Below are 13323 nucleotides of genomic sequence, written 5' to 3' on the forward strand. Positions count from 1 at the left end.
ACGGGGCACACTCCTTGCGCATGGGGCTCCCCTATGCGGGGGACACCCCTGAGTGGCAGAGCACTCCTTGCGCGCATCAGCACTGCACATGGGCCAGCTGCACACCGGTCAAGGAGGCCCGGGTTTGAACCGCGGACCTCCCATGTGGTAGATGGACGCCCTAACCACTGGGTCAAGCCCACTTCCCTATATTCATTTTTAAATCTTTATGATATCCCACACCCAAAAAATAACTTTCTTTTTGGTTTTGTCACCAGGAAATCTGTGCTTTTGTTTTCATAATTTAGACCCTGTGAATATTATGCCTGATTATATTTCCCTCTTTGCCTTATTTGCCAGGCATTTTATGGCTAAACTTAAGGTACCCTACAGCAATTGCACAAAACATATATCCATACTTTTTTTCTGTACTGTTAACATTGACATTATTTTATTTTACTACTCCTATTTTTCTGCCTTCTTTCCTCATTTATTTATTCTTTTTGAAAGTATTTTTTTTATTTCAAATTTTTAAAGAACAATCACGCATGCCATACAGGATTCCGATACATCACCTTACCACCAGAACCTAACATTGTTGTGACACATTTGTTACAAATGATGAAAGAACATCATCATAATATTACTATCTATATTCCATAGCTTATATTTGGTGTATTTTTGCCCATACCCAGCCTATTATTAACACCATGTATTAGTATTATAAATTTGTTATGGGTAATGAGAGAACCTTCTCCTATTTGTACTTTTAACCACAGACCACAGGGTTCAGTGTGTTATACAGTCCCCTGCCTTGTACCATTCATCCAAAGTGTACACTCAATTGGTTTTCAGTTTCATCATAGAGTTACGCTGTCATTAACTCTGTCCATTTTACAACATTTTCATTACTCCAAAAGAAAAACTCCCATATCCCTTACACTCCCCCATTATTAACCCCTTGCACTGATATAGTATTTTCTTTGCCACTGTTGTAAAATATTACAGTATTGCTAAGTATATTCTATATATTACATTAGCTTTATTTTCACCATGTATCTCAACACCGTGTAATAGAGGAACATTCTTGTATTTGTGCTATAACCACAATCATCATCCACCACCGAAATACTTGTTATACAGTCCTAGATTATCTTCTAGCTTACTTTCAATTGACATTAATCTCCCTAGACTACTCCTTTCAGCCACATTCACAGTATAAATCAGCAGTGTTAGTTATACTCATTGTAATGTGTTACCATAAACTCTACTCATTTCCACAAATTTATAATCTACCTTATTAAACCTTCTACATACATTCAGCATCAGCTTCCATTTCACCCACATCCTATCTTCTAGTAAACTATACTCTAGAGTTAAACTCCATGAAGTTACTCATTTTTAATTCCTATTAGTGAGACCAAAAATATCTGCCCTTTTGTATCTGTTTTATTTCACTCAACATAATGTCCTCTATGTTTATGCATCTTGACATATCCATCCCTAATTCTTTTCTTCTTACAGCTTAATAGTATTCCATTACATGTATATGCCACATTTTATTTATCCATTCATCAGTTGATATACACCTGGGTTATTTCCACCTTTAAGCGATTGTGAATGATGCTGCTGTGAACACTGGTATGCAAAAGTCTGTTCGCATCCTTGCTTTCAGTTATGAATATATTCCTAGTAGTCAGATTGCTAGGTCATATAGTAGTTCTATATTTAGCTTCCTGAGGGACTACCAAATTATCTTCCACAGAGGCTATACTATTTTACATTCCCACCCACAGTGAAGTAGTGTTCCTATTTCTTCACATCCTCTCCAGCACTTGTAATTTTCTGTTTTACTTTTCTTTCTAATAATGGTCATTCTGTGAGGGGTGAAATGATATATCAGTATAGTTTTGATCTGTATTTCCTAATAGTGATTATGAGAATCTTTCCATGTGCTTTTTGGCCATTTGTATTTCTTCTTTGGAAAAATGTCTGTTCAAGGCTTTACCCATCTTATTAGGTTGCTTGTCTTTTTATCATTGAGTTATATGATCCCTTTATGTAACATAGAGATCAAACCCTTTTTGGATATGTGGTTTTTAAATTTTTTTTTGAAAAGTTTGATTTTTTTTGATGATTTTGGGTAAGATTGGTATTAGATCTTCAAATGATGGCTAAAATTCACCTATGAAGCCATCTGGTCCTGGGCTTTACATTTTTGGGAGTTTTTTTAAATACATATTTTTATTTTTTAAAAAGAGATTATAAAAATGTTACAAAAATGCAAGAAATTCCCATATGCCCCACTCCCCACATCTCCCATCCTTCCACACATTAACAGCTTCTTTTGTTAGTGTGGTACATTCATTGCAAATGATGATCACATTTGGAGCATTCAACTAAGCGTGAATTATAGTTTACACTTCCTCCCACTCAATTCTGTAGATATTATGGCAATATATATAATGGCTTGTATCTGTTGTTGCAGTGTCATTCAGGACAATTCCAAGTCCTGCAAATGCCCCTATATTACACCTCTTTTTCCCTGTCCCTATCTTCAGCACTTCCAGTGGCCACTGTCTTCACATCAATGATATAATTTCCTCTGTTGCTAGAATCACAATAAATCTATAGTAGAATGCCAGTAAGTCCACTCTTGTCCATATTTTATTCTCCAGTTCTGAGAATTCTGGGATGGTGATGCCCATTCCACCTCTAATTGAGAGGGGGCCTTGATCCCATATGGCTTATGGATGGGATTCTTGCTTGCAGTTGCAGACTCTTTTGACTCCTTGCTATGGTGCTCCTTGTTATGGTCTTCACCTCCTTGTAAGTTGTCCTCGGTGAGTCCAATTAACTGGAGAGTAGGTGTGTTGCAACTTTTTGGGAAAGTTTTGATGACTGTTTCAATCTCTTTATTTGTGGTTGGTTTCTTGAGGTCTTGTATTTCTTCTAGGTCAGTGTATACTGCATGTTTGTTTCTAGGAATTTATCCATTTCATTTATGTTGTCTAGTTTTTTGGTATACAATTGTTCATAGTGTCCTTTTATACCTTTCTTATTTCTTTGGAGTCAGTGTTAATTTTCCCCCTCTCATTTTTTTTTTTTTTTAAATTTTTTGAATCTTTTCTCTTTTTTTTCTTTGTCAGTCTAGCTAAGGGTTTGTCAATTTTGCTAATCTTTTTTGAAGGACCAACTTTTGGTTTTGTTGATTCTCTCTACTTTTTTCTCAATTTCATTTATTTCTGGTCTAATCTTGTTATTTCTTTCCCTCTGCTTACTTTGGCATTGTTTTTTTTTTCCTTCTAGTTCTTCCTGGTGTGCATGTAGGTCTTCAACTTTAGCTCTTCTTTTTTTAATGTAAGCATTGTGGGCTATAAAATTGCCTCTCAGCACTGTCTTCATTGTATCTCATATGTTTTGATATGCTGTCATTTTCATTCATCTGGAGATATTTACTGATTTTACTTGCAATTTTTTCTTTGACTCACTGATTATTTAAGAGTGTGTTATTTAATCTCCATATATTTGTGAATTTTCCTTTTCTGCTTTTTGTTGATTTTCCAACTCATTCCATAATAATCAGAGGAAATGCTTTGTATAATTTCAATCTTTTTAAATTTATTGAGACCTGTCTTGTGACCCAACATATGTTCACACCTGGAGAAGGATTCATGAGCCCTTGAGAAGAGTATGTATCTTGCAGTTTTGGGGTAGAATGCTCTATAAATCTAGCTCACTTATCATATTATTAAAGCTCTCTATTTCCTTATTTCTTCTCTGTCCAGATGTTCTATCCAGTATGAGAGTGGTGTATTGAATTCTTCAACTATTATTGTAAAATGTCTGTTTATCACATCAGTTTTGCCAGTGTGTATCTCAGGTATTTTTGGGCATGCAGATTATGTGAATTAATACTTATGATCATCATTTCTTCTTGGTGCATTTCCTCTTCTGTTGACCTTCTTCATGCCTTATAACAGTTTTGCATTTAAAATCTCATTTATTTGATAAAAGTATCACCACTGCATATCTTTTTGGGTTAATATTTGCATGGAATATCTTTTTCCAACATTTCGCTTTTAGCCTGATTGTGTTCTTGCAATTTAGGTGAGTCTCTTGTAGACAGTATATAGATGGCTCATATATTTTTTAATCCATTCTGTCAGTCTGTGTCTTTTGATTGGGAAGTTCAATCCATTAATGTGCAATGCTATTATTGCAAAGTCATTACTTACTTCATTCATTTTATCCTTTGGCTTCCCCTTGTCATAAACCACTGTTGTCTGTTTACTCTTTTAGTTACCCTTACTAATAAACTTCATTTCTACAATCTTCTCCAAGTGTCTCACCCTAATATTTTCTTTTCTGTCTGCAGCATTCCCTTTAATGTCTCTTGTAAATCTAGTCTTTTGGTTACAAACTCTCTGTTTTTTTCTGTGAAGAATTTAAACCCACCCTCATTTTTGGAAAAATTTTTCAGTAAAGAATTCTTGGCTGGCAGTTTTTCTATTTCAGTACCTTAAATATGTATCATGGCCTTCTCACTTCCATGGTTTCTGATGAGAGATCAGCATTTAGTCTTATTGAGTTCCCCTAATATTTGATGCATTTCTTTTCTCTTGTTTTCAGAATCCTCTCTTTATCTCTGACATTTGACATTCTTTAGAGTAGGTGTCTTGGGATAGGTCTGTTTAGATTTATTCTGGTTGGGGTGCATTGTGCTTCTTGGATGTTGATATGTATGTCTTTCATAAGCATCAGGAAATTTTCAGTCATTATTTTGTCAAATATTCTTTTTTTTTTTTTTTTAAGATTTATTTATTTATTTAATTCCCCCCCTGCCCTGGTTGTCTGTTTTCTGTGTCTATTTGCTGCGTCTTGTTTCTTTGTCCACTTCTGTTGTCATCAGTGGCACAGGAAGAGTGGATGGCACCATTCCTGGGCAGGCTGCACTTTCTTTCGCACTGGGTGGCTCTCCTTATGGGGTGCACTCCTTGCGCGTGGGGCTCCCCTACACGGGGGACACCCCTGCGTGGGGTGGCACTCCTTGCGTGCATCAGCACTGCGCATGGGCCAGCTCCACACGGGTCAAGGAGGCCCGGCGTTTGAACCGCAGACCTCCCATGTGGTAGACGGATGCCCTAACCACTGGGCCAAGTCCGTTTCCCTCAAATATTCTTTTTGCCCCTTTTCCATTCTCTTCTCTTTCTGGGACACCTGTAACATGTATGTTTATGTGTTTCATGTTGTCATTCACTTCCCAGAGACCCTGTTCCATTTTTTCCATTCTTTTTTTTTTGTTCTCCTGTCATTTCAAGTTCAGATGCTCTGTTTTCTAATTCACTAATTCTGTCCTCAGCTGATTCAAATCTTCTATTATATGCCTCTAATACAGGGGTTCTTAACCATGGGACCATGGAATTCAGGGGCCCCATGAGCCTGAATTGAAAAACACCAAGTTATTATCTTTATTTTCCCTGACCCTCAATGTTGAGTGTCATAAATCTATCTGCTGCTACCTCCTGAGAAGGTGTCCATGGTTTTCAACCTGACTGACAAAGGGATGTGTGGGACAAAAAAGGTTAAAAATACCTGCTCTAATGTATTTTTTAATCTTATCCACTGTGTTTTTCATTCCGATAAGCTCTATTGTTTTTCTTGATAGGCTTTCAAATCATTCTTTATATTCACAGCATCTTAATATCCTTTATAACTTTATCCATATTCTCAACTTCAACTCGTTGACTTAATTTAGGAGATTTGTGTGAACATCAATGATTCATTTTCTTAAATCCTGTGTCTCTTCAGGATTTTTGAATCATTCCTTTGACTGGGCTGTATCTTCCTGTTTCTTGGAATGTCTTGTAACTTTTGCTGATGTTTGTACATCTGATTATGTTGGTGAGTTTGCTCTGATGTTCAATTTCTCTCTCTTGCCTAGAGTTTTTTTTCCCCCCCATGGCTTTTCTTTGATTTTTGATTCAACTTATTCTAAATATTTAAAATTGCTGAGTGTAATTTAACAAAACAGGGCCAGGGATCCACTAATGGGGCAAAGACCAGATTCGAGGGGTCTGGGACATGAAAGACTCCAAAAAGCTTTTTTCTTCTTGCAGTTTCTGGCCTTCTGGCAGGTTGTTCTCTTCAGGAAATCTTTCCACAGAGGTATCTCTTTCAACATCTCCTTGCTGGGCTGATTATGGCCAAGATTCAAAGTGAGCTTTCCTGGCCAATCTCAGTGAGGAGAAGCTACTCTCTGCTATCTGCTTCACCCTTCCTCTTCTCAGGAGGAAAACATTTATTCCCCTCTCAGCTAGTGACACTGAACCATGGGTTTTATCTAGGCTGTTCACCTTGACAGTGAGGGATAGGTGCCATTCCTAATGATGAATTACTTATGGTTTTTGTTTCAACCTCTTTGTCTCTCTGTCTCTTTCCCTCCTGGATGATTCACAACACTTTCCTGGTCTGTAGAAATCAAAGAAGATCCCACACACAGCTTTTTACCCTTCCTCCATTGTTTTTGTAAGAGACTCAAACCCTGCTAACCTATTCCAACTCCATCTTCCAGCAAGTTCTAGTGTATATTCTTTTAATGTGCTGTTGGATTCAGTTTGCCCATATTTTATTGAGGATTTTTGCATCTCTATTCATAAGGTATATTGTCTGTAGTTTTCCTTTTTTGTGGTATCTTTATCCAGCTTTGGTATGAGGGTCATGTTGGCTTCATAGAATAAGTTAGGAAAATATTCTCTCTTCTTCAATTTTCTGGAAGTGTATAGCCAGAATTGGAGTTAAGTATCTTTGGGGCGGCAGACTTGGCCCAGTGGTTAGGGTGTCTGTCTACCACATGGGAGGTCCGCGGTTCAAGTCCAGGGCCTCATTGACCTGTGTGCAGCTGGCCCGTGCATGGTGCTGATGTGCGCAAGGAGTGCCATGCCACGCAGGGGTGTCCCCTGTGTAGGGGAGCCCCACGCATGGCGCAGCACACATGGAGAGCTGATGCAACAAGATGACGCAACAAAAAGAAACACAGATTCCCGTGCTGCTGACAACAGCAGAAGCAGACAAAGAAAGAGGACACAGCAAATAGACATAAAGAACAGACAACCGGGGAAGGGGGGGAAGGGGAGAGAAATAAATAAATAAATCTTTAAAAAAAAAGTATCTTTGGAATATTTGTTAAAATTCCCCTTTGAAGCTATCTGGTCCTGGATTTTTCTTTGTTGTGAGGGTTTTGATTGCTGATTCAATGTCTTTATTAGTAATTGGTTTGTTGTGATCTAGTTCTTCTTGAGTCAATGTAGATAGTTTTTATGTTTCTAAGAATATGTCAATTTCAATTATGTTATCTAATTTATGGGCATACAGTTGTTCATAGAAAGTCCTTTTTATTTCAACAGGGTCAGGGTAAATCCCCATCTCACTTCGGATTTTAGTTATTTTATCTTCTCTTTTTTTCTGTTATTCTAGTTAACAGACTTTCAATTTTTTGCTCTTCAAAAAAACAATTTTAGTTTTTGTTTACTCTGTTTTTTGTTTTCTTTTACTCTCTATTTTATTTATCTTCATTGTGTCTTGTATTTAAGATGAATGATACTTTCTTCACCCAGGTTTAACCTGCTCTTCTTTTATAGTTAATTTTATTTTAAATCACAAGGTATTCCCTCATGTTCCCCTCCCGCCACACACACTATTCCACATTAACAACATCCTTCATTAGTGTGGTACCCTTGTTAAAATTGATGAACCCATCTTGAAGCATTACTATTAACCATGGACTACACTTACATTATAGTTTACATTTTGTCCCACATGATTTTGTAAGTTATGACCAAATATATAATGGCCTATATCTGTCACTGCAATGTCATACAAGACAAATCAAATGTCCTAAAAATGCCTGATAGTTATGCCTATTCTTCCCTCTCCCATCCCTCAGAACCTCTGGTGACAACTGCCTTTACATCAGTGATAAGAATTTTTCCATTGCTAGAAAAATAATAAATCTATAGAAGGGTAATAATAAGTCTACTTTAGTACATTGATCATTCCCCAATCTTGAAGATTTTCAGTTGGTGATGCTCAACCTGCTTCTAATTGTGAGGGGGCTTAGATCTCAAGGGGCAGATGGATGGAGCTATCTTGCTTGCAGTTACAGACATTCTCTGTTCTTTGGGATGGGCATTTTCCACCAACATCCCCTTGTTAGTTGTCCTGGGTGAGTCCAATAAACAGAAGACTAGCTGTTGTAACTCTGCTGAAATTCAGGGTTCAAGTAGCACACAGATGGACCAAGGACATAAGTCTCTGGGACATATATTTATCAAGTATGGTGCTAATTATGGGTTCAAATAAAAGAGGCCAAAGAGCCATGTGTGGAGAGGCTATAAATGAGTCTAACTCTGTTACACTGGGGAGCATAAATTCCAAAGTAAGGCCCACTGACAGGTTGTCAAATTCCTGAGCTGTCTGCCCTGCTTATAGTTTCTGGATATCTCTAGAGCCCTCAGGAATCCTGCTGTTTGAGTCATTGTTTTCTGTGACAGTCAATGAGATTCTGCTGAGGCTTGCATAAGCATAATCTCTGGAATGAACTCCTGACACACTTTGAAATCTCTTAGCCATAAAAACTCATTTGTATTTACCATTTCCCCCTTTTCATCAAGGTCTTTCTCTAGATGCACTGCTAGTTGGTGTTTGGTAGTAATTCCTTGGTGCTAAGGAGGCTCATCCCCAGGAGTTATATCCCATGCCAGGGGGAAGGTAGTATATTTATATGCTGAATTTGGCTTAAAGAGAGGTGATATTTGAGCAACAAGGAGGCTTTCAGGATGTAACTCCTGGGCAGTATATAATACTAGGCTAAGTTTCAATTTCACAAGAAAAGATTCATAATTACAGTCTCAATGTCAAGGACCTACCATATTGGCCTGTCTTCCTTCACTAGACATTGCCCTTGCACTTGGGGGATTCTTGCTGTCCTATTAGAGAATGCAGCAGAACTCTCCTGGATGGGAATTCAATATTCTTTCAATTATTGTATGGATCTGCACCCACTGAGACAATGTCCTATTAACACTTCAACATATTCATATGTCTTAGAGGCATGCCCCAGGTGAACCTCTTCTCAGGTGTCCCCACATCACTGACACCCTGCATCAGTGAACCTCCCCTGTCAACTCTGTGAACCTTCTGTGATCCAACACCTCTCCAAAAATGAAGCCAACAAAATAACCAAATAAAATTAATAAGAAAATGAAATAATTTTAAAAAGTACCAACAAAATCCAAAAGTTTAAAAGAATTTGAGGTAATAAATAAAACAAAATTTTAGACTCAGTGTCTCTCATCACTGTAAGATATATTGTCTCATTTGTATAGTGACATTTTCTTCTATATATTCCTCCAGTGTCTTATTTTTTTTTCATTTTATCTTCAAAGGAGATTTAAGTACAGAAAAATCACATAGAGAATACAGGTGATTCCCATATACCCAATGTCCTCCCCCATTTCCTCTCTCCCTTATTAATAAATGTTACTTGGGGATGGTACACTTGTTATAATTGATGTACAAATATTGAAGCATTGTTACTATTACCAGTGGTTTACATTATGGTTTACATTTTTACTGTACACTTTTATGTTTTGACAAAATTTGAAGTGGCTATTTCCATTATTGCAAGATTATGCTGAAAATTTTAAGCCCTAAAAAAATGCCTTATGTTCCATCTGTTCTAGTCTTCCCTCTTCCTTCCCTCAGAACCTATGGTAATCACTAAGTTTCAACTTTTGAAGAATAACATTCATAGTTATTGCAATAATAGTGAAGGCTTGACATAATGGTCTGTTTTCTTTTATTAGGCACTGCCTATATTCTTGAGTGATTCTTGTCCCTCTAATTAAGAGCATAGCAGGACTTGCTAGGATGGGAGTTTAATATTTTCTTGTTCATTGTGTGGGTCTCCATCCACTGATGTAATACACTATGACAAGATGAACACTTAGATATTCCATAGAAGCTTGCCCCAGGTGCACCCTATCCTGTATACACCACCAAACCTGACACCTTACACCAGAAACTCTCCCCAGCCATATATGGCAAAATAAATTTCTAACATTGTAGGTTTAACCACAGACCTGCAAATCCCCAGAGTTCATCTGCTCCTACCCTCAGTCCTATCCCCAGTCCCATGGAAAGTCCAGCCCAACCCCTGTTCTCTACTCCCGCTCACAGACCAGCACCACTGAACCCAATCATGTCGCTGCACCACTGTCACGCTCATGCACTGCCAAACCACTCCCATTCACCATATCATAGAGTTTGCCTTTATAGGCATCGGATCCCCAACATCTACTCCCTTTCTGTCTTCTGAAAAACTGTCTTCCAGACTCCAGCAGACTCTGTAAGTCTGCTGACTCCAGACTCTGTAAGTCTGCTCAATTTGCTTAATTCATATCAGTGAGGTCATGTACAATTTGCCCTTCAGAGCCTGCCTTACTCAACATAAAATCTTCAAGCTTCATCCATGTTATCTTGTGGGTTAATACTGAATTCCTTCTTCTACCTGAGTGCTATTCCATTGTCTGTACATACCACAGTTTACTTATCCATTCTTCTGTTGATGGACATTTGGGTTGCTTCCAACTTTTGGCAGTAGTGAATAATGCCTCTATGAACATTGGATGTACATATAGCTCTTTGTATCCCTGCCTTCATGGCAGTTCTATAGTTAGCTTCCTGAGGAACCACCAAACTGTCCTCAAAATGGCTGCACCATTCTACATTCCCACAAGCAATGGATAGTGTTCCCTTTCCTCCATATCCTCTCTAATATACTTGTAATCCTCTTTTTTAGATAGGTACCAGTCTAATGGGATGATAAACCATTGTGACTTTGATTTGCATTTCTCTAATTGCTAGTGATGTTGAGCATCTTTTCATGAGCTTTAAAGCCATTTTACTTTTTCTTTGGAGAAATTTCTCTTAAAATCTCTTGCCCATTTTTCAAATGGGTTATTTGTCTTTTTATTTTTGAGATATAAAATTTCTTTATATATGCTGGGTATTATACCCCCTATTGAATAGTTGGTTACCAAATATATTCTCCCATTGAGTAGGCTGCCTCTTCACTTTCCTGACAAACTCTTTGAAGTACAAAAGTTTTTAATTTTGAGGAGGTCACATTTATCTATTTTTCTTTCATTGCTCATGCTTTGGGTATAAAGTTTCTGAAAACATTTCCTACTACAGGATCTTGTAGATGCTTCCCTTTATTATTTTCTAGAAGCTTTATGGACTTGGTTCTTATATTTAGATTTTTGATCCATCTTGAATTAATTTTTGTATAGGGTGTGACATGGTGATCCTCTCTCCTTCTTATGGAAATGGATATCCATTTCTCCAAGCACCATTTTTTGAAGAGGCCATTTGATTGGGTTTGGTGGCCTTGTCGAATATCAGATGAGTGTGTATATGAGGACCTATATCAGAACTCTCAATTCAGTTCCATTGGTCAGTATGTCTATCCTTGTGCCAATACCATGCAGTTTTGACCACTGCACCTTTGTAGCATGTTTTAAAGTCAGGTAGTGTGATTCCTCCCATTTCATTTTTCTTTTTCAATATGTCTTTGGGCATTCAGGGCCCTTTGCCCTTCCAAATAAATTTCATAGTTAGCTTTTCCAATTCAGCAAAAAATGCTGTTGTAATTTTTATTGGGATTGCATTAAATCTGTAAGTAAATTTGGGTATGACAGACATCTTAGTAATGTTTAGTTTTCCATTCTGTGAACAGGGAATATTCTTTCATTTATTTAGATCTTTTTGATTTCCTTTAACAATGTTGTTTAGTTTTCTGCATACAAGTACTTTATATCTTTAGTTAACTTTATTTCTAGGTATTTGATTCTCTTGGTTGCTATTGTAAATGGAACTTTTTTCTAGAATTTCTTCCTCAGATTCTTCATTATGGGTGTACAGAAATGCTATTGATTTTTGTGCATTGATCTTATATCCTGCTATTTTACTGAACTCATTCATCAGCTCTAGAAACTTTGTTGTAGATTTCTCAGGACTTTCTATGTATAGGATCATGTCATCTGCAAATAGTGAAATTTTGACTTCTTCCTTTCCAATTTGGATGCATTTATATTTTTTTCTTGCCTAAGTGCTTGAGCAATGATAAATGATAGATAAGAGTGGTGACAGTGGGCATCCTTGTTTTGTTCCAGATCTTAGAGGGGGATGTTTTTAGCATTTCACCATTGAATATGATGTTAGCTGTGTATTTTTCATATATACCCTTTATTACATTGAGGATGTTTCCTTCTATTTCTATCTTTTCAAGTATTTTTATAAGGAAAGTATGCTGTATTTTGTCAAATGCTTTTTCTGCATAGAGATGATCATGTGTTTTTTTTCCTTTGATCTATTAATGCGATGTATTGCATTGATTGATTTTCTTATGTTGAACTATCCTTGCATTCTAGGGTTGAAGCTCATTTGGTCAAGGTGTATAATTCATTTGATGTGTTCTTGTATATGATTAGCAAATATTTTGTTGAGGATTTTAGCATCCAAATTCATTAGAGATTGGTCTGTAGTTTTCCTTTCTTGTGGCATTTTTATTTAGCTTTGGTATTAGGATGATGTTGGCATCATAGAATGAGCAATGTTCCCTCCATTTCTATTTTTTAGAAGAGTTTAAGCAGGATTCATGTTAGTTCTTTCTGGAATGTTTGGAAGAATTCCCCTGAGAAGCCATCTGGTCTTGGCCTCTTCTTAGTTTGGATGTTTTTGATGACTAAATCAATCTCTTTACTTGTGATTGGCCTGTTGAGTTGATCATCTTCTTCTTTCATCAGTGTAGGCTGCTTGTGTGTTTCTAGAAATGTGTCCATTTCATCTAAGTTATCTGTTTTGTTGGCACACAATTTTTCAAAGTATCCTCTTATGATACTTTTTATTTCTGTGGGGTCAACGGTAATATCCCCTTCCTCATTTCTTATTTTATGTATTTGCATCCTCTCTTTTTTTTTCTTTGTTAGTCTAGCTAAGGGTTTGTCAATTTTATTAATCTTCTCAAAGAACCAGCTTTTGGTGTTATTTTATCTAGTGCTTTCTTATTTTCAGTTTTATTTAGCCCTGCTCTAATCTTTGTTATTTCCTTCTTTTTACTTCCTTTGGGGTTCATTTGTCATTTTTCCTATTCCTCCAGGTATGCATTAGGTGTTTGATTTTAGCTCTTTCTTCTTTTTTAATATAGGCATTTGTGGCTATGAAATTCCCTCTCAGTACAGCTTTTGCTGCATTCAATAAGTTTTGATCCATTTTGTTGTC

This window comes from Dasypus novemcinctus, chromosome 7 (assembly GCF_030445035.2).
Source record: "Dasypus novemcinctus isolate mDasNov1 chromosome 7, mDasNov1.1.hap2, whole genome shotgun sequence".
NCBI classification, from domain to species: Eukaryota; Metazoa; Chordata; class Mammalia; order Cingulata; family Dasypodidae; genus Dasypus; species Dasypus novemcinctus.